Source organism: Oncorhynchus keta, chromosome 19 (assembly GCF_023373465.1).
Source record: "Oncorhynchus keta strain PuntledgeMale-10-30-2019 chromosome 19, Oket_V2, whole genome shotgun sequence".
Lineage (NCBI taxonomy): Eukaryota > Metazoa > Chordata > Actinopteri > Salmoniformes > Salmonidae > Oncorhynchus > Oncorhynchus keta.
The window spans coordinates 85341272-85365502 of record NC_068439.1 but is presented as its reverse complement, the minus strand read 5'-3'; the positions used below and the strand labels follow the sequence as shown (position 1 = coordinate 85365502).

Sequence of the window (24231 nt, the reverse complement as noted above, 5' to 3'; positions counted from 1 at the left end):
GAGTGGGGGAGGAGTGAGGATGAGGTGTGGGGGGTGAGGATGAGTGTGGGGGGTTGAGGATGAGGTGGGGGTTGAGGATGAGGTGGGGGGTTGAGGATGAGGTTAGGGGGTTGAGGATGAGGTTAGGGAGAGGAGTGGGGGAGGAGTGAGGATGAGGTTAGAGTGAGGATGAGGTAAAGAGGGTCTGAAGAAAGGGATGATAACTCTGCTAGTCAGCCATTGGAGGTTCTGCCCAAATATATTGGTATCAGTTTACCCCTACCAGTTTTCTAACCATCCTGTCATGCTGTTTTTCGTTCCAAATGGAATCCTATTTAGTATTTAGTGCACTACTATAGACCAAAGCCCATAGGGTCAAATATAGGGAACGGGGTGCCATTTGGCCATCAGGATGTGACTTGACTTCTCTCTCCTCACAGGTGGCTGAAGAGGACCATCGAGAGTAGCAGTCAGATGCCATACCTCTGCTTGCATTAGTGCTGTATCATTCTGTGCAGGTCTTTTCTAATAAAATCACTCTACAAACACCTGTCAGTTTATTGTGTGGTGATTGATTAGAAAGAATTGTTCATTTTGACACAAAAATGACATACAAACATTACATACAAATATGGACACTCAGTGATGGAACTTAATGATTTTTTAAAATTACTTCTATACAACAATTCCCACTGCAATGCATCCAAAATCTGGGCCATGGGATATTTGAGGAGACCAACATTTTCTACTAGCCTGGTCTGAAAAATGTCAGGTATCTTGATTACCACCGCTGTGTACACTATACAGAACATGTCTCAGAGCTGTCTGCCAACATGTATTTAGTAACTATATAGAACATGTCTCAGAGCTGTCTGCCAACATGTATTTAGTAACTATATAGAACATGTCTCAGAGCTGTCTGCCAACATGTATTTAGTAACTATACATGTCTCAGAGCTGTCTGCCAACATGTATTTAGTAACTATACAGAACATGTCTCAGAGCTGTCTGCCAACATGTATTTAGTAACTATACATGTCTCAGAGCTGTCTGCCAACATGTATTTAGTAACTATACATGTCTCAGAGCTGTCTGCCAACATGTATTTAGTAACTATACAGAACATGTCTCAGAGCTGTCTGCCAACATGTATTTAGTAACTATACATGTCTCAGAGCTGTCTGCCAACATGTATTTAGTAACTATATAGAACATGTCTCAGAGCTGTCTGCCAACATGTATTTAGTAACTATATAGAACATGTCTCAGAGCTGTCTGCCAACATGTATTTAGTAACTATACAGAACATGTCTCAGAGCTGTCTGCCAACATGTATTTAGTAACTATATAGAACATGTCTCAGAGCTGTCTGCCAACATGTATTTAGTAACTATACATGTCTCAGAGCTGTCTGCCAACATGTATTTAGTAACTATATAGAACATGTCTCAGAGCTGTCTGCCAACATGTATTTAGTAACTATATAGAACATGTCTCAGAGCTGTCTGCCAACATGTATTTAGTAACTATACAGAACATGTCTCAGAGCTGTCTGCCAACATGTATTTAGTAACTATACAGAACATGTCTCAGAGCTGTCTGCCAACATGTATTTAGTAACTATATAGAACATGTCTCAGAGCTGTCTGCCAACATGTATTTAGTAACTATACATGTCTCAGAGCTGTCTGCCAACATGTATTTAGTAACTATACAGAACATGTCTCAGAGCTGTCTGCCAACATGTATTTAGTAACTATATAGAACATGTCTCAGAGCTGTCTGCCAACATGTATTTAGTAACTATATAGAACATGTCTCAGAGCTGTCTGCCAACATGTATTTAGTAACTATACAGAACATGTCTCAGAGCTGTCTGCCAACATGTATTTAGTAACTATATAGAACATGTCTCAGAGCTGTCTGCCAACATGTATTTAGTAACTATACATGTCTCAGAGCTGTCTGCCAACATGTATTTAGTAACTATACAGAACATGTCTCAGAGCTGTCTGCCAACATGTATTTAGTAACTATACATGTCTCAGAGCTGTCTGCCAACATGTATTTAGTAACTATATAGAACATGTCTCAGAGCTGTCTGCCAACATGTATTTAGTAACTATATAGAACATGTCTCAGAGCTGTCTGCCAACATGTATTTAGTAACTATACAGAACATGTCTCAGAGCTGTCTGCCAACATGTATTTAGTAACTATATAGAACATGTCTCAGAGCTGTCTGCCAACATGTATTTAGTAACTATATAGAACATGTCTCAGAGCTGTCTGCCAACATGTATTTAGTAACTATATAGAACATGTCTCAGAGCTGTCTGCCAACATGTATTTAGTAACTATACATGTCTCAGAGCTGTCTGCCAACATGTATTTAGTAACTATACAGAACATGTCTCAGAGCTGTCTGCCAACATGTATTTAGTAACTATATAGAACATGTCTCAGAGCTGTCTGCCAACATGTATTTAGTAACTATATAGAACATGTCTCAGAGCTGTCTGCCAACATGTATTTAGTAACTATACATGTCTCAGAGCTGTTGTCTTCAAGCTCACCGTTATAGAGGTCTATAGAGCCTGTCTGCATTTCTGTAACCGTTTGCTACCCTGTGTAAAAATGGACTTCATTTCAGAAACACCTTTTTTTTTTTTTTTCAAACATGGTCCTGTTTTATCAATCAGCTGTGCTGATCAATGGACAGTTCATGACCTCTGTCAAATTATTATGTCGCTTAGTTGTATTTTTATTCATGTTTGCAATAAAGATGATGCTATAATACACATTTACACTAAACCTATATCTAAATATATATAATAATAATAATAATATATGCCATTTAGCAGACGCTTTTATCCAAAGCGACTTACAGTCATGTGTGCATACATTCTACGTATGGGTGGTCCCGGGAATCGAACCCACTACCCTGGCGTTACAAGCGCCATGCTCTACCAACTGAGCTACAGAAGGACCATCCTAATGATAGATAAACACTACATATATACACAGTGGCAAAAACAAATGTGAACCCTTTGAAAATACATGTATTTCTACATAAATTGTTCATGAAATTTGATCTATACTTTATCTAGGTCTCAATAATAGACAGTCTGCTTAAACTAATAACACACAAACAACTATACGTTTTCACGTCTTTATTGAACACACCGTGTAAACATTCACAGTGCAGGGTGGGAAAAGTATGTGAACCCTTGGATTTAATAACTGGTTGACCCTCCTTTAGCAGCTATAACCTCAACCAAACGTTTTCTGTAGTTTGAGGATCAGACCTGCACAACGGTCAGGAGGAATGTTGGACCGTTCCTCTTTACAAAACTGTTTCAGTTCAGCAATATTCTTGGGATGTCTGGTGTGAGCTGTTCTCGAGGTCACGCCGCAGCATCTCAATCGAGTTGAGGTCAGGACTCTGACTGGGCCACTCCAGAAGGTGTATTTTCTTCTGTTGAAGCTTTTTGGTTGTTCGTTTTCTTCTGTGTTTTGGGTCGTTGTCCTGTTGCATCACCCAACTTCTGTTGAACTTCAATTGGCGGACAGACAGCCTAACATTCTCCTGCAAAATGTCTTGATAACCTTGGGAGTTCATTTTTCCATCGATAATAGCAAGCTGGCGGACGACCCCTGAGGCAGCAACGCAGCTCCAAACCATGATGCTCCCTCCACCAGACTTTACAGTTGGGGTTTGGTTTTGATGTTAGTGTGCTGTGCCTTTTTTCTCCATACTTGGTGTGTTCCTTCCAAACAACTCAACTGTAGTTTCACCTGTCCACAGAATTTTTTATTTTTTATTTACATTTATTTAACCAGGCAAGTCAGCTAAGAACAAATTCTTATTTTCAGTGACGGCCTAGGAACAGTGGGTTAACTGCCTGTTCAGGGGCAGAACGACAGATTTGTACCTTGTCAGCTCGGGGGTTTGAACTTGCAACCTTCCGGTTACTAGTCCAACACTAACCACTAGGCTACCCTAGTTGTGCTGTGGAACATCCAGGTGCACTTTTGCAAAAACAATTGGACAGCAGTGGCTTCTTCCGTGGTGTCCTCCCGTGAACACCAACCTTGTTTAGTGTTTGACATATCGTAGACTTGTCAACGGAGATGTTAGCATGTTCCAGAGATTTCTGAAAGTCTTTAGCTGACACTCTAGGATTCTTCTTAACCTTGAGTATTCTGCGCTGTTCTCTTGCAGTCGTCTTTGCAGGACGGCCACTCCTAGGGAGAATAGCAACAGTGATGAACTTTCTCCATTTATAGACAATTTGTCTTACCGTGGACTGATGAACATCAAGGCTTTTAGAGATACTTTTGTAACCCTTTCCAGCTTTATACAAGTCAACCATTCTTAATCTTCTGAGATCTCTTTTGTTCCAGGCATGGCTAACATCAGGCAATGCTTCTTGTGAATAGTAAACTCACATTTTGTGAGTGTTTTTTATAGGGCTAGGCAGCTCTAAGCAACATCTCCAATCTCGTCTCATTGATTGGACTTCAGGTTAGCTGACTCCTGGGGTGGCAGGTAGCCGACTCCTGGGGTGGCAGGTAGCCGACTCCTGGGGTGGCAGGTAGCCGACTCCTGGGGTGGCAGGTAGCCGACTCCTGGGGTGGCAGGTAGCCGACTCCTGGGGTGGCAGGTAGCCGACTCCTGGGGTGGCAGGTAGCCGACTCCTGGGGTGGCAGGTAGCCGACTCCTGGGGTGGCAGGTAGCCGACTCCTGGGGTGGCAGGTAGCCGACTCCTGGGGTGGCAGGTAGCCGACTCCTGGGGTGGCAGGTAGCCGACTCCTGGGGTGGCAGGTAGCCGACTCCTGGGGTGGCAGGTAGCCGACTCCTGGGGTGGCAGGTAGCCGACTCCTGGGGTGGCAGGTAGCCGACTCCTGTGGTGGCAGGTAGCCGACTCCTGGGGTGGCAGGTAGCCGACTCCTGGGGTGGCAGGTAGCCGACTCCTGGGGTGGCAGGTAGCCGACTCCTGGGGTGGCAGGTAGCCGACTCCTGGGGTGGCAGGTAGCCGACTCCTGGGGTGGCAGGTAGCCGACTCCTGGGGTGGCAGGTAGCCGACTCCTGGGGTGGCAGGTAGCCGACTCCTGGGGTGGCAGGTAGCCGACTCCTGGGGTGGCAGGTAGCCTAGTGGTTAGAGCGTTGGGACTTGTAACCCGAAAGGTTGCAAGATCAAATCCACCAAGGTAAAAATCTGTCATTCTGCCCTTGAACAAGGCAGTTAACCCACTGTTCCTAGACCAGCATTGAAAATAATAATTTGTTCTTAAACTGACTTGCCTAGTTAAATGGAGTCATTAGCCTAGGGGTTCACATACTTTTTCCAACCGACACTATGAATGTTTAAATGATGTATTCAATAGACATAAATGTGTGTTATTAGTTTGAGCAAACTATGTTTATCTATTGTTGTTGTGACTTAGATGAAGATCAGATCAAATTACCAATTTATGCAGAGAACCAGGTTATTCCAAACAGTTCATACTTTTTCTTGCTACTGTACATTATTTTCCTAACATGTTACTGTAACACATTTACACTAGGCCTACATCTAAAAATGCATCCTAATGATAGATATACAGTATATACATACTTGTCCTATCGTTAGGATGTGTTTTCAGATACAGTTAAAGTCGGAAGTTCACATACACCTTAGCCAAAAACATTTAAACTCAGTTTTTCACAATTCCTGACATTCAATCCTAGTAAAAATTCCCTGTCTTAGGTCAGTTGGGATCACCACTTTATTTTAAGAATGTGAAGACAGAACGCGTCTCCTTCCTGAGCGGCTGCGTGGTCCCATGGTGTTTATACTTGCATACTATTGTACAGATGAATGTGGTACCTTCAGGCGTTTGGAAATTGCTCCCAATGATGAACCAGACATTTCTTTTTCCTGAGGTCTTGGCTGATTTCTTTTGATTTTCCCATGATGTCAAAGAGGCACTGAGTTTGAAGGTTGGCCTTGAAATACAACCACAGGTACACCTCAAATGGACTCAAATTATGTCAATTAACCTATCAGAAGCTTCTAAAGCCATGTCATTTTCTGGAATTTTCCAAGCTGTTTAAAGGCACAGTCAACTTAGTGTATGTAAACTTCAGACCCACTGGAATTGTGAAATAGTGAATTATAAGGGAAATAATCTGTAAACAAGTGTTGTAAAAATGACTTCTGTCATGCACAAAGTAGATGTCCTAACAGACTTGCCAAAACTATAGTTTGTTAACAAGAAATTTGTGGAGTGGTTGAAAAGCGAGTTTTAATGACTCCAACCTAAGTGTATGTAAACTTCTGACTTCAACTGTATAGGCCTAGTGTAAATGTGTTAGATATACAGTGTATACATGATTTTCCTTTCAGGACACTAAAAAGTCCCTTATTCCACTGAATATGAATTAGGCTGTTTGAGAAGGTTTGAATCCTAAGCAACCTGCTTACACAGTTTGAAGTAAAATAGACCAGCATAGCTACTGTAGTAGGTCAAAGCTGTGTACTGGAAAATGTTGGTGGAGCATGGATGGAGTAGTGTTTGGCTTGCTTCTCAAGAAATGCTGGCAGCCATAAGTTGACTTGAGTCTTGATGCGGGTATTTCTTCTTGGGTCCTTGCCACCACCAAGACAGACGTGTCCTTGCCACCACCAAGACAGACGCACCCTCAACATCAGTCAAATGGTGGTGAGGTCTGGTCTTCCAACACGCAGTACCTTTCTAGACAAAGTGCCGGACGGTAACTATAGATTATTTTCATTTTTTTTTCACCAGGTAGGCCAGTTGAGAACAAGTTCTTATTTACAACTGAGACCTGGCCAAGATAAAGCAAAGCAGTTCGACACATTCAACAACACAGTTACACATGGAATAAAACAAACATACAGTCAATAATAAAATAGAAAAATAAGTCTATATACACAATGTGAGCAAATGAGGTGAGATAAGGGAGGTAAAGGCAAAAAAAGGCCATGGTGGCGAAGTAAATACAATATAACAAGTCAAACACCGGAATGGTTGATTTGCAGTGGAATAAAGTGCAAAATAGAAATAGAAATAATGGGGTGCAAAGGAGCAAAATAAATAAATGCAGTAGGGGAAGAGGTAGTTGTTTGGGCTAAATTATAGGTGGGTTATGTACAGGTGCAGTAATCTGTGAGCTGCTCTGACAGTTGGTGCTTAAAGCTAGTGAGGGAGATAAGTGTTTCCAGTGTCAAAGATTTTTGTGTTCGTTCCAGTCATTGGCAGCAGAGAACTGGAAGGAGAGGCGGCCAAAGGAGGAATTGGTTTTGGAGATATACTGTACCTGCTGGAGCACGTGCTACAGGTGGGTGCTGCTATGGCGACCAGCGAGCTGAGATAAGGGGAGGCAGGGTCTTGTAGATGACCTGGAGCCAGTGGGTTTGGCGACGAGTATGAAGCGAGGGCCAGCCAACGAGAGCGTACAGGTTGCAGTGTTGGGTAGTATATGGGGCTTTGGTGACAAAACAGATGGCACTGTGATAGACTGCATCCAAGTTATTGAGTAGGGTATTGGAGGCTATTTTGTAAATGACATTGCCGAAGTCGAGGATCGGTAGGATGGTCAGTTTTACGAGGGTATGTTTGGCAGCATGAGTGAAGGAGGCTTTGTTCCGAAATAGGAAGCCAATTCTAGACTTTACTTTGGATTGGAGATGTTTGATGTGAGTCTGGAAGGAGAGTTTACAGTCTAACCAGACAGCTAGGTATTTGTAGTTGTTCACATATTCTAAGTCAGAACCGTACAGAGTAGTGATGCTGGACGGGCGGGCAGGTGCGGGCAGCGATCGGTTGAAGAGCATGCATTTAGTTTTACTTGTATTTAAGAGCAGTTGGAGGCCACGGAAGGAGAGTTGTATGGCATTGAAGCTCGTCTGGAGGTTTGTTAACACAGTGTCCAAAGAGGGGCCAGAAGTATACAGAATGGTGTCATCTGCGTAGAGGTGGATCAGAGACTCACCAGCAGAAAGAGAGACATCATTGATGTATACAGAGAATAGAGTTGGCCCAAGAATTGAACCCTGTGGCACCCCCATAGAGACTGCCAGAGGCCCGGACAACAGGCCCTTCAATTTGACACACTGAACTTTATCTGAGAAGTAGTTGGTGAACCAGGCGAGGCAGTCATTTGAGAAACCAAGGCTATCGAGTCTGCCGATGAAAATCGACTCTGATTGACAGTCGAAAGCCTTGACCAGGTCAATGAATACGGCTGCACAGTATGGTTTCTTATTCGTGGCGGTTAAGATATCGTTTAGGACCTTGAGCGTGGCTGAGGTGTACCCATGACCAGATCTGAAACCAGATTGCATAGTGGAGAAGGTACGGTGGGATTCGAAATGGTCGGTAATCTGTTTGTTGACTTGGCTTTCGAAGACCTTAGAAAGGCAGGGTAGGATATATATAGGTCTGTAGCAGTTAGGGTCAAGAGTGTCTCCCCCTTTGAAGAGGGGGATGACCGCAGCTGCTTTCCAATCTTTGGGAATCTCAGATGACACGAAAGAGAGGTTGAACTGGCTAGTAATAGGGATTGCAACAATTTCAGCAGATCATTTTAGAAAGAGAGTGTCCAGATTGTCTAGCGCGGCTGATTTGTAGGGGTCATTCCCAGACGATACAGACATTGTCATTCCCAGATACAGATACTGTCATTCCCAGATACAGACTCCCCAGGATGTGGATACCAGACAGCCATTACCAGTTCCCAAATTAACCCCCCACTTCTCTGTGGCCATTCTCTGTCCTCTTTTTCCCCATGTCCACAATCATCTCCTTTGTCTTGATCCCGTTGAGGGAGAGTTTGTTCTCCTGGCACCACACGGCCAGGTCTCTGACCTCCTCCCTATAGGCTGTTTCGTCGTTGATCAGGCCTAACTAGAAGCTCTTTCTGGTCATAAGACACGGTGGCAGAAACATTATGTACAAAATAAGTTACAAATAGATTGGTTACGGGATCGGTAGCTATCTCCTTCGGCACCATTCCATTTTGTTTTCTGCTCTTGCCAACGCTATTCCTTTCTCTCTGAGGGCTGGATGTGTTCCAGGGAGCCAGGGTAGACTGTGGAGAGGTCACCATGGTAGGGCACAGACTATGGGCTAGATTCAATCTGTATTGTGGAAGATCTGATATATGCAGCGCTACACTGTGAATGCAGTCTCCGCTAACACAGGAACATTGCCTTTAAACTTCTATCGCACTGCAGCGCAGCTATTCAGCACTACGGATTGAACCGAGCCCTGAATCTAGGCCTGTGTGTGAGTCATAGACGTACGGTGTGTGTCTGTCCACTCCTACAATAAGAGTCGACCAGTCTATTCCTTCTGGTTTTGAACCCATCTCTTTATTCAGCCTCGTAATAAAATGACAAACAATGCATGTCTATCACACAGGGCTGCCATGACAACCAGGGGCAGCTGTCAGTCACCACTAAGCCCTGCTCCCCATCACCATGACAGAGACTGTGGTGTTTTTAACACAGTGCAACATGTCAACAACCCCCCCCCCCAAAAACTCAAAGACAGCAGCTAATCATCCACATTCACCCATTAGTATCTGTGGTATAGTAGTGTGTTTTTGTTCATTCAAATAGTTTCATAATAAAAGCCTTCTCTGGGTAATAAATAGATTCACATTAACCACCTTGTTAACCTGTTCGCCACTCCATGTTGAGCCTAACTAACTCCACATTCAAAACAATACAACAATTTAACCCAGGGTGAATTCAGTGGCTAACACCCGCAGACTGTTGCAGACAGAAATGTAAGAAATAGAGCTGACATGATTCTGACATACAGTTGAGTCTGTTCTACTGTCATCCAGTTCTATCTGAATGTTTTGTAACGTTGCTCCCTGCTGAATAGCGACCCCTGCTTCCTGCTGGCCTCACCCAATCACCTTGCATGTAGGTTTCTGGATCCTTCTGATTGGTTTGTTTTGCTTCCATTGGTGCAAGCTTCTCCACCCTCCCTTATCCAATCCAGAGTTCGGCAGGAACGGAAAATAACCGCTAAAGAAATTAAATCATGCCGCCTGGTTAATCACTTCTTTACAACAGGCTGTTTCCCTGACGACAGAGTCACTTGACAACATGGTGGTGCAGCTGAGCCCATATTATTAATGCAGGGACTGATGACTGATATGTGTATGGTAGGTAGATGCCGAACCCTAATGCTGAACTGGGCCAGTGAGTCAGTGGAGTGAGTCTCTTTCCAATCTGAGAGAAGCATGCGAGACTTGGTTCTGGGTTCAGAGATGATGGAGTTTGATGTGTGACCTGCATCTATAGGCAGAGGGCTCTATAGAGCCATACTTTGTGCTAACAACCTGACATCTCCTTTATACTAGCCATTAGCCTAGCACCCTGCTAACACCTCCCATACAGATTAACCAAAGATTTTTATAACTAACCCAAGATAGACCAGAGTCTGTCATTTCCAATGGGAGCAAATAAACCATAGTGGGCAGAGCCAACCACGAGCTAGTGCGATCCTATTGGCACATTCTAGCATTTATTTGCATATTTCCACTAGGGAACGCCTACTCTGAAGTGCGTGTGTGCAATAACTCAATTCACCCTTACACTTTTTCTAAACAACACAATACTTTGAAACTTTCGTAAAGGATAAAGTCTACAAAACGCAGTACACTCTGCTTGTTACAGATTCTAGTTTGGGAAACAGAAAAACTGTAGAGGTCAAATGTTTCATTGATGAGAAAATTTGCAGAATGTCAGCCAAAATCCTTCTCCCACTGCTGGCCACTGTGCTTCCTCTCATCACCATATTTGGTAGAGCTAGCCTAGCATCCTGCTAACAACACCCATACAGATGAACTGTTCAGAGCTAGATATTAGCCTAGCATCCTGCTAACAATGCCCATTCAGATGAACTGTTCAGAGCTAGCTATTAGCCTAGCATCCTGCTAACAATGCCCATTCAGAGGAGCTGTTCAGAGCTAGCTATTAGCCTAGCATCCTGCTAACAATGCCCATTCAGATGAACTGTCCGGAGCAGACATGTCTTGGGGGTGGTTGCGAGAGGATGGGAGAAGAGAAGGGAAGGAGATGAGAATCTTGAAGAGGTGATCCACGGAGGGAAGTGGTGCAGAGAAAGGAGGTGTGTAGTGGTGCAGAGAAAGGAGGTATGTAGTGGTGCAGAGAAAGGAGGTATGTAGTGGTGCAGAGAAAGGAGGTGTGTAGTGGTGCAGAGAAAGGAGGTGTGTAGTGGTGCAGAGAAAGGAGGTGTGTAGTGGTGCAGAGAAAGGAGGTATGAAGTGGTGCAGAGAAAGGAGGTGTGTAGTGGTGCAGAGAAAGGAGGTGTGTAGTGGTGCAGAGAAAGGAGGTATGTAGTGGTGCAGAGAAAGGAGGTATGTAGTGGTGCAGAGAAAGGAGGTATGTAGTGGTGCAGAGAAAGGAGGTATGTAGTGGTGCAGAGAAAGGAGGTGTGTAGTGGTGCAGAGAAAGGAGGTGTGTAGTGGTGCAGAGAAAGGAGGTGTGTAGTGGTGCAGAGAAAGGAGGCGTGGAGTGGTGCAGAGAAAGGAGGCGTGGAGTGGTGCAGAGAAAGGAGGCGTGGAGTGGTGCAGAGAAAGGAGGCGTGGAGTGGTGCAGAGAAAGGAGGCGTGGAGTGGTGCAGAGAAAGGAGGTGTGTAGTGGTGCAGAGAAAGGAGGTATGTAGTGGTGCAGAGAAAGGAGGTATGTAGTGGTGCAGAGAAAGGAGGTATGTAGTGGTGCAGAGAAAGGAGGTATGTAGTGGTGCAGAGAAAGGAGGTATGTAGTGGTGCAGAGAAAGGAGGTGTGTAGTGGTGCAGAGAAAGGAGGTGTGTAGTGGTGCAGAGAAAGGAGGCGTGGAGTGGTGCAGAGAAAGGAGGTGTGTTTAGTATTCTTCTTGGTCTCCCTGTGGCGCCTCCTCCACCATGTCGTACTCTGGCGCCATGAAGCCATCCTAAAACACACACGCACACAGAGGTCAGACAGAGGTCAGGGGCTGGCTGGGGGTGTGTAAGTGTGTGTGTGCATGTAAAAAGTTGTGTGAATGGTGTGTGTGTGTGTAATTATTAATTTTTTTCACCTTTAGTGATCAGGTAAGTTGTCTGAGAAGGTATTCTCTTTCTCAACCTCGCCCTGGGGAAGAGTTACAGGGGAGAGGTGGAGAGGAGAGGGGGAGAGGAGGGGAGGAGAGGGAGAGGAGGGGAGAGTTACAATGGAGAGGGGGAGTGGTACAGAAGAGAGGAGAGGGGGAGAGTTACAGGGGAGAGGAGAAGAGGGGGAGAGTTGTAACCTAGCTGGTAAACTGGTAACCTAGCTGGTAACCTAGCTGGTAGCCTAGCTGGTAACCTAGCTGGTAACCTGGTAACCTAGCTGGTAGCCTAGCTGGTAGCCTAGCTGGTAACCTAGCTGGTAACCTGGTAGCCTAGCTGGTAGCCTAGCTGGTAACCTAGCTGGTAACCTAGCTGGTAACCTAGCTGGTAGCCTAGCTGGTAACCTAGCTGGTAACCTAGCTGGTAACCTAGCTGGTAGCCTAGCTGGTAACCTAGCTGGTAACCTAGCTGGTAACCTAGCTGGTAACCTGGTAGCCTAGCTGGTAACCTAGCTGGTAACCTAGCTGGTATCCTAGCTGGTATCCTAGCTGGTATCCTAGCTGGTAACCTGGTAGCCTAGCTGGTAACCTGGTAGCCTAGCTGGTAGCCTAGCTGGTAACCTAGCTGGTAACCTAGCTGGTAACATAGCTGGTAACCTGGTAGCCTAGCTGGTAACCTAGCTGGTAACCTAGCTGGTAACCTGGTAGCCTAGCTGGTAACCTAGCTGGTAACCTAGCTGGTAGCCTAGCTGGTAACATAGCTGGTAACATAGCTGGTAACATAGCTGGTAACCTGGTAGCCTAGCTGGTAGCCTAGCTGGTAACCTAGCTGGTAACCTAGCTGGTAACATAGCTGGTAACATAGCTGGTAACCTAGCTGGTAGCCTAGCTGGTAACCTAGCTGGTAACCTAGCTTCATACACTTATAGGGGAACTTGAGTGTTTTATAACTTGAGTCTATGGGCGAGTTATAATCCATGGAAAGCCGTTTAGACGACATTGATGGTGAGGAACCTTCTAACGTCATGTTGTAAAATACTGAACTTCACAACACTCATAAAAAAACAAACAAAACAAACAATTGTTAGTATGACTATTAAACAGTTTGTTCATATTTTATTAGCTTGATTAATTCTACCTCCTATTTTGAACATGACTTTTAGAAGCTTCTAGTTGATGGAGCAGCAGCTGCTCCTGTAGAACTGTGTGTAATCACAGGACACCGCCCTCTACTGTGGATGGCAATATACAACGCATTCAGAAGGTATTCAGACCCCTTCACTTTTGTTACATTACAGTCGTCTTCTAAAATACATTAAATACATGTTTTTTCTCATCAATCTACACACAATACCCCATAATGATAATTTTTGCAAATGTATTAAAAATAAGAAACAGAAATACCTTATTTACATAGGTATTCAGACACTTTGCAATGAAACTCGAAATTGAGCTAAGGTGCATCCTGTTTCCGTTGATCATCCTTGAGATGTTTCTACAACTTGATTGGAGTCCACCTGATATAAATTAAATTGATTGGACATGATATGGGCTCCCGAGAGGCGCAGCGGTCTAAGGCACTGTATCTCAGTGCTAGAGGCGTCACTACAGACCCTGGTTCAGTGGTCTAAGGCACTGCATCTCAGTGCTAGAGGTGTCACTACAGACCCTGGTTCAGCGGTCTAAGGCACTGCATCTCAGTGCTAGGGGCGTCACTACAGACCCCGGATCAGTGGTCTAAGGCACTGCATCTCAGTGCTAGAGGCGTCACTACAGACCCTGGTTCAGTGGTCTAAGGCACTGCATCTCAGTGCTAGAGGCGTCAAACCCTGGTTTGATTCCAGGCTATATTACAACCAGCCGTGATTGGGAGTCTGGGTTTGGCCAGGTTAGGCAGTCATTATAAATAAGAATTTGTACTTAACTGACTTGCCTAGTTAATTTAAGGTTAAATAAAAAAAACAATTTTTTGGGAAGGGAACACAACTGTCTATATAAGGTCCAACAGTTGTCAGAGAAAAAAACCAAGCCATGAGGTCGAAGGAATTGTCCGTAGAGCTCCGAGACAGGATTGTGTTGAGGCACAGATCTGGGGAAGGGTACCAAAACATTTCTGCAGCATTGAAGGTCCCCAAGAACACAGTGGCCTCCATCATTCTTAAATAGAAGAAGTTTGGAACCACCAAGACTCTTCCCAGAGCTGGCCACCTGGCCAAACTGAGCAATCGGGGGAGAAGGTCCTTGGTCAGGGAGGTGGCCAAGAACCCAATGGTCACTCTGACAGAGCTCCAGAGTTCCTCTGTGGAGATGGGAGAACCTTCCAGAAGGATAACCATCTCTGCAGCACTCCACCAATCAGGCCTTTATGGTAGAGTGGCCAAAAGGAAGCCACTCCTCAGTAAAAGGCACATGACAGCCCACATGACAGTTTGCCAAAAGGCACCTAATGACTCTCAGACCATGGGAAACAAGATTCTCTGGAATGATGAAACCAAGATGGAACTCTTTGGCCTATATGACAAGCGTCACATCTGGAGGAAACCTGGCACCATCCCTACGGTGAAGCATGGTGGTGGCAGCATCATGCTGTGGGGATGTTTTTCAGCGGCAGGGACTGGGAGACTAGTCAGGATCGAGGGAGAGATGAATGGAGCAAAGTAGAGATCCTTGATGAAAACCTGCTCCAGAGTGCTCAGGACCTCAGACTGGGGCGAAGGTTCACCTTCCAACAAGACAACGACACAAAGCACACAGCCAAGACAACGCACGAGTGGATTCGGGACTCTGAATGATGTCCTTGAATGACCAAGCCAGAGCCCGGACTTGAACCCGATTTAACATCTCTAGAGATATCTGAAAGTAGCTGTGCAGCGATACTCATCTAACCTGACAGAGCTTGAGAGGATCTGCAGAGAAGCATGGGAGGAACTCCCCAAATACAGGTGTGCCAGGTTTGTAGCGTCAAACCCAAGAAGACTCAAGGCTGTGATCGCTGTCAAAAGGTGCTTCAACAAAGTACTGAGTAAAAGGTCTGAATACTAATGTGAATGTGATATTTCAGTTTTACATTTCTTCTAAGTTGCCAAAATGTCTAAACACCTGTATATGCTTTGTCATTATGGGTTATTATTATGTCATTAAGGGGTATTGTGATGTCATTATAGGGTATTGTGATGTCATTATGGGGTATTGTGATGTCATTATGGGGTATTGTGATGTCATTATGGGGTATTGTGATGTCATTATGGGGTATTGTGTGTAGATCGATGAGGGGGAAAAACAATCCTATACATTTTAGAATAAGGCTGTGATGTAACAAAATGGTGAAAAAAGTCGAGAGGTACTTTTTCTGAATACTTTCGAATGCCATGCTGTATATAGTGTGTGTTTCAACATGCACAAGTACAGTACCAGTCAAAAGTTTGACCTCATTCCAGGGTTTTTCTTTATTTTTTACCATTTTCTACATTGTTGAATAATAGTGAAGACATCAAAATTGTCACGCAGCTGTCATCAAATCAAAGGGTGGCTACTAAATATATTTAGATTTGTTTAACACTTATTTGGTTATTACATGATTCCATATATGTAGAAAATGGTAAAAAATTAAGAAAAACCCTTTATTCGGTGTGTGTGTGTGTGTCTGTTTTATCCAGTGTGTGTGTTTTATCCAGTGTGTGTGTGTGTGTGTGTGTGTGTGTGTGTGTGTGTTTTATCCAGTGTGTGTGTGTGTGTTTTATTCCGTGTGCGTGTGTGTGTGTGTGTCTGTTTTATCCAGTGTGTGTGTGTGTGTTTTATCCAGTGTGTGTGTGTGTGTGTGTGTGTGTGTGTGTGTGTGTGTGTGTGTGTGTTTTATCCAGTGTGTGTGTGTGTGTTTTATTCCGTGTGCGTGTGTGTGTGTGTCTGTTTTATCCAGTGTGTGTGTGTTTTATTCAGTGTGTGTGTGTGTGTGTGTGTTTTATTCAGTGTGTGTGTGTGTGTGTGTGTGTGTTTTATCCAGTGTGTGTGTGTTTTATTCAGTGTGTGTGTTTTATTCAGTGTGTGTGTGTGTTTTATTCAGTGTGTGTGTTGTGTTTTATTCAGTGTGTGTGTTTTATCCAGTGTGTGTGTTTTATCCAGTGTGTGTGTGTTTTATTCAGTGTGTGTGTTTTATTCAGTGTGTGTGTTTTATTCAGTGTGTGTGTGTGTTTTATTCAGTGTGTGTGTTTTATCCAGTGTGTGTGTGTTTTATCCAGTGTGTGTGTGTTTTATTCAGTGTGTGTGTTTTATTCAGTGTGTGTGTTTTATTCAGTGTGTGTGTGTGTGTTTTATTCCAGTGTGTGTGTTTTATCCAGTGTGTGTGTGTGTGTGTGTTTTATTCCAGTGTGTGTGTGTGTGTGTGTGTGTGTGGGTTTTATCCAGTGTGTGTGTGTGTTTTATCCAGTGTGTGTGTGTGTGTGTGTTTGTGTTTTATCCAGTGTGTGTGTGTGTGTGTGTGTGTGTGTGTGTGTGTGTGTGTGTGTGTGTGTGTGTGTGTGTGTGTGTGTTATCCAGTGTGTGTGTGTGTGTGTCTGTTTTATCCAGTGTGTGTGTGTGTGTTTTATCCAGTGTGTGTGTGTGTGTGTGTTTTATCCTGTGTGTGTGTGTCTGTTTTATCCTGTGTGTGTGTGTGTCTGTTTTATCCAGTGAGTGTGTGTTTTATTCCAGTGTGTGTGTGTGTGTGTCTGTTTTATCCAGTGAGTGTGTGTGTGTGTGTCTGTTTTATCCTGTGTGTGTGTGTGTGTGTGTGTGTGTGTGTCTGTTTTATCCTGTGTGTGTGTGTGTGTGTCTGTTTTATCCAGTGAGTGTGTGTCTGATTTATCCAGTGTGTGTGTGTGTTTTATTCAGTGTGTGTGTGTGTTTTATTCAGTGTGTGTGTGTGTGTTTTATTCAGTGTGTGTGTGTGTTTTATTCAGTGTGTGTGTTTTATTCAGTGTGTGTGTTTTATTCAGTGTGTGTGTGTGTTTTATTCAGTGTGTGTGTGTGTTTTATTCAGTGTGTGTGTGTGTGTTTTATTCAGTGTGTGTGTGTGTGTTTTATTCAGTGTGTGTGTGTGTTTTATTCAGTGTGTGTGTGTGTTTTATTCAGTGTGTGTGTGTGTTTTATTCAGTGTGTGTGTGTGATTTTGTTTTATTGTGTGTGTGTGTGTTTTATTCAGTGTGTGTGTGTGTTTTATTCAGTGTGTGTGTGTGTTTTATTCAGTGTGTGTTTGTTTTATTCAGTGTGTGTGTTTTATCCAGTGTGTGTGTGTTTTATCCAGTGTGTGTGTTTTATTGAGTGTGTGTGTGTTTTATTCAGTGTGTGTGTGTGTGTGTCTGTCTGTTTTATTCAGTGTGTGTGTGTCTGTTTTATCCTGTGTGTGTCTGTTTTATTCAGTGTGTGTGTGTGTGTGTGTGTCTGTTTTATTCAGTGTGTGTGTGTGTCTGTTTTATCCTGTGTGTGTCTGTTTTATTCAGTGTGTGTGTGTGTGTGTGTTTTATTCAGTGTGTGTGTCCTACCTCAGTAGCGTACAGTATATCCATGATCTTGGAGAGTGTTGGGCTGGCGTTGGTCTCATTCTCCTGACAGATCAACTCGATGTCTCTCAGCTTACTGAAGTAGAAATCTCTCTCTTTCTCCAGACCATCCACCGTCAGCTTCAGATCCAACATCTACACACACACACACACACACACACACACACACACACACACACACACACACACACACACACACACACACACACACACACACACACACACACACACACACACACGAAGAGGTAGAGAGAGAGAAGGGGGAGGCAGAGGTAAGAGCACCTAATAAGAGCACCTCCTCCCAGCTGCCCACTGCTCTGAGGATAGGAAACACTGTCACCACCGATAAATCCGCTATAATTGAGAATTTCAAAAATATTTTTCTACGGCTGGCCATGCTTTCCACCTGGCTACCCCTACCCCGGTCAACTGCCCGGCACCCCCACAGCAACCCCAAGCCTCCCCCAGTTGTCCTTCACCCAAATCCAGATAGCTGATGTTCTGAAAGAATTGCAAAATCTGGACCACTACAAATCAGCCGGGCTAGACAATCTGGACCCTTTCTTTCTAAAACTATAATTCAACTAAAATTATCTCCCGAAAATGTTGCAACCCCTATTTCTAGCCTGTTCAACCTCTCTTTTGTATCGTCTGAGATCCCCAATAATTGGAAAGCAGCAGGAGTACCTTCTCCGCTATGCAATCTGGTTTCAGAGCTGGTCATGGGTGCACCTCAGCCACGCGCAAGGTCCTAAACGATATCATAACCACCATCGATAAAAGACAGTACTGTGCAGCCGTCTTCATTGACCTGGCCAAGGCTTTCGACTCTGTCAATCACCACATCCTCATCGGCAGACTCAACAGCCTTGGTTTCTCAAATGATTGCCTCGCCTGGTTCACCAACTACTTCTCAGACAGAGTTCAGTGTGTCAAATCAGAGGGCCTGTTGTCCGGGCCTCTGGCAGTCTCTATGGGGGTGCCACAGGGTTCAATTCTTGGGCCAACTCTCTTCTCTGTATACATCAATGATGTCGCTCTTGCTCCTGGTGAGTCTCTGATCCACCTCTACGCAGACGACACCATTCTTTATACATCTGGCCCTTCTTTGGCACTGTGTAAACAAACCTCCAGACGAGCTTCAATGCCATACAACTCTCCTTCCGTGGCCTCCAACTGCTCTTAAATACAAGTAAAACTAAATGCATGCTCTTCAACCGATCACTACCTGCACCTGCCCAACATCACTACTCTGGACGGTTCTGACTATGTGGAAAACTACAAATACCTAGGTGTCTGGTTAGACTGTAAACTCTCCATCCAGACTCACATTAAGCATATCCAATCCAAAATTTTATCGAGAATTGGCTTCCTATTTCACAACAAAGCATACTTCATCATGCTGCCAAACATACCCTCGGAAAACTGACCATCCTACCCATCCTCGACTACGGCGATGTCATTTACGAAATAGTCTCCAACTCTACTCAGCAAATTGGATGCAGTCTATCACGGTGCCATCCGTTTTGTCACCAAAGCCCCATATACTACCCACCACTACGACCTGTATGCACTCGTTGGCTGGCCCTCGGTTCATACTCGTCGCCAAACCCACTGGCTCTAGGTCATCTATAAGTCTTTGCTAGGTAAAGTACCCGCCTTATCTCAGCTCACTGGTCACCATAGCAGCACCCACTCGTAGCACGGGCTCCAGCAGGTATATCTCACTGGTCACCCCCAAAGACAATTCACCCTTTGGCCGCCTTTCCTTCCAGTTCTCTGCTAACAATGACTGGAACGAATTCAAAAATAATCACTGAAACGTGAGACTCATATCTCCCTCACTAGCTTTAAGCACCAGCTGTCAGAGCAGCTCACAGACCACTGCTCCTGTGCATAGCCCATCTACCTACCTCATCCCCAAACTGTATTTATTTATCTCCTTTGCACCCCAGTATCTCTACTTGCACAATCATCTTCTGCACATCTACCATTCCAGTGTGTAATTGCTAAATTGTAATTACTTCACCACCATGGCCTATTTATTGCCTTAACTCCCTTATCTTACCTCATTTGCACTCACTGTATATATATTTTTATACTGTATGTTTGTTTATTCCATGTGTAACTCTGTGTTGTTGTTTGTGCCGCACTGCTTTGCTTTATCTTGGCCAGGTTGCAGTTGTAAATGAGAACTTGTTCTCAACTGGCCTACCTGTTTAAATAAAGGTGTTCTCAACTGGCCTACCTGGTTAAATAAAGGTGTTCTCAACTGGCCTACCTGGTTAAATAAAGGTGTTCTCAACTGGCCTACCTGGTTAAATAAAGGTGTTCTCAACTGGCCTACCTGGTTAAATAAAGGTGATCTCAACTGGCCTACCTGGTTAAATAAAGGTGTTCTCAACTGGCCTACCTGGTTAAATAAAGGTGTTCTCAACTGGCCTACCTGGTTAAATAAAGGTGTTCTCAACTGGCCTACCTGGTTAAATAAAGGTGTTCTCAACTGGCCTACCTGGTTAAATAAAGGTGTTCTCAACTGGCCTACCTGGTTAAATAAAGGTGAAATATATAAATATATAATAAAAGAGGAAGCTGAGTGAGTGTGTATGAGTGAGAGTGTGTGTCTATGAGTGTGTGTGTGTGTGTGTGTCTGAGTAAGAGTGTGTGTGTGTCTATGAGTGTGTGTGTAAGAGAGTGTGTGTGTGTCTATGAGTAAGAGTGTGTGTGGTGTGTGTGTGTGTGTGTGTCTGAGTCAAATCAAATAAAATTTATAGCTAGCAACATTCCTTCGTACATCAGCTGATATCTCAAAGTGCTGTACAGAAAGTATGAGTATGTATGAGTGAGAGACTGTGTGTCTCATGTGTGTGTGTCTGTGTGTGTGTGTGTGTGTAGGTGTGTGTGTGTGTGTGACTGTGTCACACTGTTAACTCATCAGGTTAGAGGAGTGGGTGTGTGTGTGTGTGTGTGTGTGTAACTCATTGTAAGGAGAGTGTGTGTGTGTACATTAGGTTAGAGGAGACTGGTTCAGTTCTAGAGATCTCAGCTGTTAACTGATGGTCTGGTTGCTCTAGTGGGCTGGGGTCACACTGTTAACTCATTAGGATGGAGGCAGAGTTTATCTGCCTAGAGGGGCTGTCTTGGTCACTGTAGGGAGATGTCCTCTGGGGGCCTGGAAACACAGCTCAATCAGAACCAACCCTGTTCTCAGCAGCACCCAATCAACAGCTAGCAACATTACTGCTAGGACATTGAGCAGGAAACCAGATTCATTGACCCTGATTACAATTGGGGGACGTCTGTTACACTGTTAACTCATTAGGTTAGGAGAGACTGGGGTCACCCTGTTAACTCATTAGGTTAGGAGAGACTGGAGCTGTTAACTCATTAGGTTAGAGGAGACTGGGGTCACCCTGTTAACTCATTAGGTTAGAGGAGACTGGAGCTGTTAACTCATTAGGTTAGAGGAGACTGGGGTCACCCTGTTAACTCATTAGGTTAGGGGAGACTGGGGTCACCCTGTTAACTCATTAGGTTAGAGGAGACTGGGGTCACCCTGTTAACTCATTAGGTTAGAGGAGACTGGGGTCTGTTAACATTAGGTTAGAGGAGACCTGTTAACTCATTAGGTTAGAGGAGACTGGGGTCACCCTGTTAACTCATTAGGTTAGAGGAGACTCATTAGGTTAGGGTCACCCTGTTAACTCATTAGGTTAGGAGGAGACTGGGGTCACCCTGTTAACTCATTAGGTTAGAGGAGACTGGGGTCACCCTGTTAACTCATTAGGTTAGAGGAGACTGGGGTCACACTGTTAACTCATTAGGTTAGAGGAGACTGGGGTCACCCTGTTAACTCATTAGGTTAGGAGGAGACTGGGGTCACCCTGTTAACTCATTAGGTTAGAGGAGACTGGGGTCACCCTGTTAACTCATTAGGTTAGAGGAGACTGGGGTCACCCTGTTAACTCATTAGGTTAGAGGAGACTGGGCTGTTAACTCATTAGGTTAGAGGAGACCCTGTTAACTCATTAGGTTAGAGGAGACTGGGGTCACCCTGTTAACTCATTAGGTTAGAGGAGACTGGGGTCACCTGTTAACTCATTAGGTTAGAGGAGACCTGTTAACTCATTAGGTTAGAGGAGACTGGGGCTGTTAACTCATTAGGTTAGAGGAGACTGGGGCTGTTAACTCATTAGGTTAGAGGAGACTGGAGCTGTTAACTCATTAGGTTAGAGGAGACTGGGGACCCTGTTAACTCATTAGGTTAGAGGAGAGGGGTCACACTGTTAACTCATTAGGTTAGAGGAGACTGGGGTCACCCTGTTAACTCATTGTTAACTCATTAGGTTAGAGGAGAGTTAACTCTAGAGGAGAGCTGTTAACTCATTAGGTTAGAGGAGACTGGGGCTGTTAACTCATTAGGTTAGAGGAGACTGGGGCTGTTAACTCATTAGGTTAGAGGAGACTGGGGCTGTTAACTCATTAGGTTAGAGGAGACTGGGGTCACCCTGTTAACTCATTAGGTTAGAGGAGACTGGGGCTGTTAACTCATTAGGTTAGAGGAGACTGGGGTCACCCTGTTAACTCATTAGGTTAGAGGAGACTGGGGGCTGTTAACTCATTAGGTTAGAGGAGACTGGGGTCACCCTGTTAACTCATTAGGTTAGAGGAGACTGGGGTCACCCTGTTAACTCATTAGGTTAGAGGAGACTGGGGTCCCTGTTAACTCATTAGGTTAGAGGAGACTGGGGTCACACTGTTAACTCATTAGGTTAGAGGAGACTGGGGTCACCCTGTTAACTCATTAGGTTAGAGGAGACTGGGGTCACCCTGTTAACTCATTAGGTTAGAGGAGACTGGGGGGTTAACTCATTAGGTTAGAGGAGACTGGGGCTGTTAACTCATTAGGTTAGAGGAGACTGGGGTCACCCTGTTAACTCATTAGGTTAGGAGACTTACCCTGTTAACTCATTAGGTTAGAGGAGACTGGGGTCACACTGTTAACTCATTAGGTTAGAGGAGACTGGGGCTGTTAACTCATTAGGTTAGAGGAGACTGGGGTCACCCTGTTAACTCATTAGGTTAGAGGAGACTGGGGTCACCCTGTTAACTCATTAGGTTAGAGACTGGGGGACCCTGACTCATTAGGGGTCACCCTGTTAACTCATTAGGTTAGACTGGGGGAGAGAGGAGACTGGGGTCACCCTGTTAACTCATTAGGTTAGAGGAGACTGGGGTCACCCTGTTAACTCATTAGGTTAGAGGAGACTGGGGTCACCCTGTTAACTCATTAGGTTAGAGGAGACTGGGGTCACTGGGGTCCCTGTTAACTCATTAGGTTAGAGGAGACTGGGGCTGTTAACTCATTAGGTTAGAGGAGACCCTGTTAACTCATTAGGTTAGAGGAGACTGGGGTCACCCTGTTAACTCATTAGGTTAGGGGAGACTGGGGTCACACTGTTAACTCATTAGGTTAGAGGAGACTGGGGTCACCCTGTTAACTCATTAGGCTAGAGGAGACTGGGGTCTGTTAACTCATTAGGTTAGAGGAGACTGGGGCTGTTAACTCATTAGGTTAGAGGAGACTGGGGTCACCCTGTTAACTCATTAGGTTAGAGGAGACTGGGCTGTTAACTCACCCTGTTAACTCATTAGGTTAGAGGAGACTGGGGTCACCCTGTTAACTCATTAGGTTAGAGGGAGACTGGGGTCACCCTGTTAACTCATTAGGTTAGAGGAGACTGGGGTCACACTGTTAACTCATTAGGTTAGAGGAGACTCATTAGGTTAGAGGAGACTGGGGTCACTGTTAACTCATTAGGTTAGAGGAGACTCTGTTAATTAGGTTAGAGGAGACTGGGGTCACCCTGTTAACTCATTAGGTTAGAGGAGACTGGGGTCACCCTGTTAACTCATTAGGTTAGAGGAGACTGGGGTCACTCCCTGTTAACTCATTAGGTTAGAGGAGACTGGGGTCACCCTGTTAACTCATTAGGTTAGAGGAGACTGGGGTCACCCTGTTAACTCATTAGGTTAGAGGAGACTGGGGTCACCCTGTTAACTCATTAGGTTAGAGGAGACTGGGGTCTGTTAACTCATTAGGTTAGGGGAGACCTGTTAACTCATTAGGTTAGAGGAGACTGGGGTCACCCTGTTAACTCATTAGGTTAGAGGAGACTGGGGTCACTCACTGTTAACTCATTAGGTTAGAGGAGACTGGGGTCACCCTGTTAACTCATTTTGTTAGGGAGACTGGGGTCACCCTGTTAACTCATTAGGTTAGAGGAGACTGGGGTCACCCTGTTAACTCATTGGGGGTTAGGTTAGGAGACTGGGGTCACACTGTTAACTCATTAGGTTAGGGAGACTGGGGCTGTTAACTCATTAGGTTAGAGGAGACTGGGGCTGTTAACTCATTAGGTTAGAGGAGACTGGGGTCACCCTGTTAACTCATTAGGTTAGAGGAGACTGGGGCTGTTAACTCATTAGGTTAGAGGAGACTGGGGTCACCCTGTTAACTCATTAGAGGAGACTGGGGTCACACTGTTAACTCATTAGGGAGACTGGGGTCACCCTGTTAACTCATTAGGTTAGAGGAGAC

The 24231-nt window shown here is 44.7% G+C and overlaps 1 protein-coding gene and 1 long non-coding RNA gene across 55 annotated transcripts in view; one reads left to right on the top strand and one right to left on the bottom strand.

Annotated features, from left to right (window-relative positions):
* LOC127909577 (uncharacterized) overlaps positions 1–11963 on the top strand; it is a 34621-nt gene extending 22658 nt beyond the window's left edge. For 22 of the 50 annotated variants that reach the window (XR_008072019.1, XR_008072009.1, XR_008072017.1 and 19 more), the window contains 4 exons: positions 11137–11186; positions 11237–11511; positions 11562–11786; positions 11837–11963. This is a non-coding gene — a long non-coding RNA (uncharacterized LOC127909577). Of the gene's footprint in view, positions 1–11136; positions 11512–11561 lie in introns of all 50 variants that reach the window. The other 28 variants (XR_008072006.1, XR_008071987.1, XR_008071992.1 and 25 more) reach the window with 19 other exon arrangements.
* The window catches only part of LOC118375663 (microtubule-associated protein RP/EB family member 3-like), a 95271-nt gene that overhangs the window by 22037 nt on the left and 49003 nt on the right, over positions 1–24231 (bottom strand). The window lies entirely within an intron of this gene.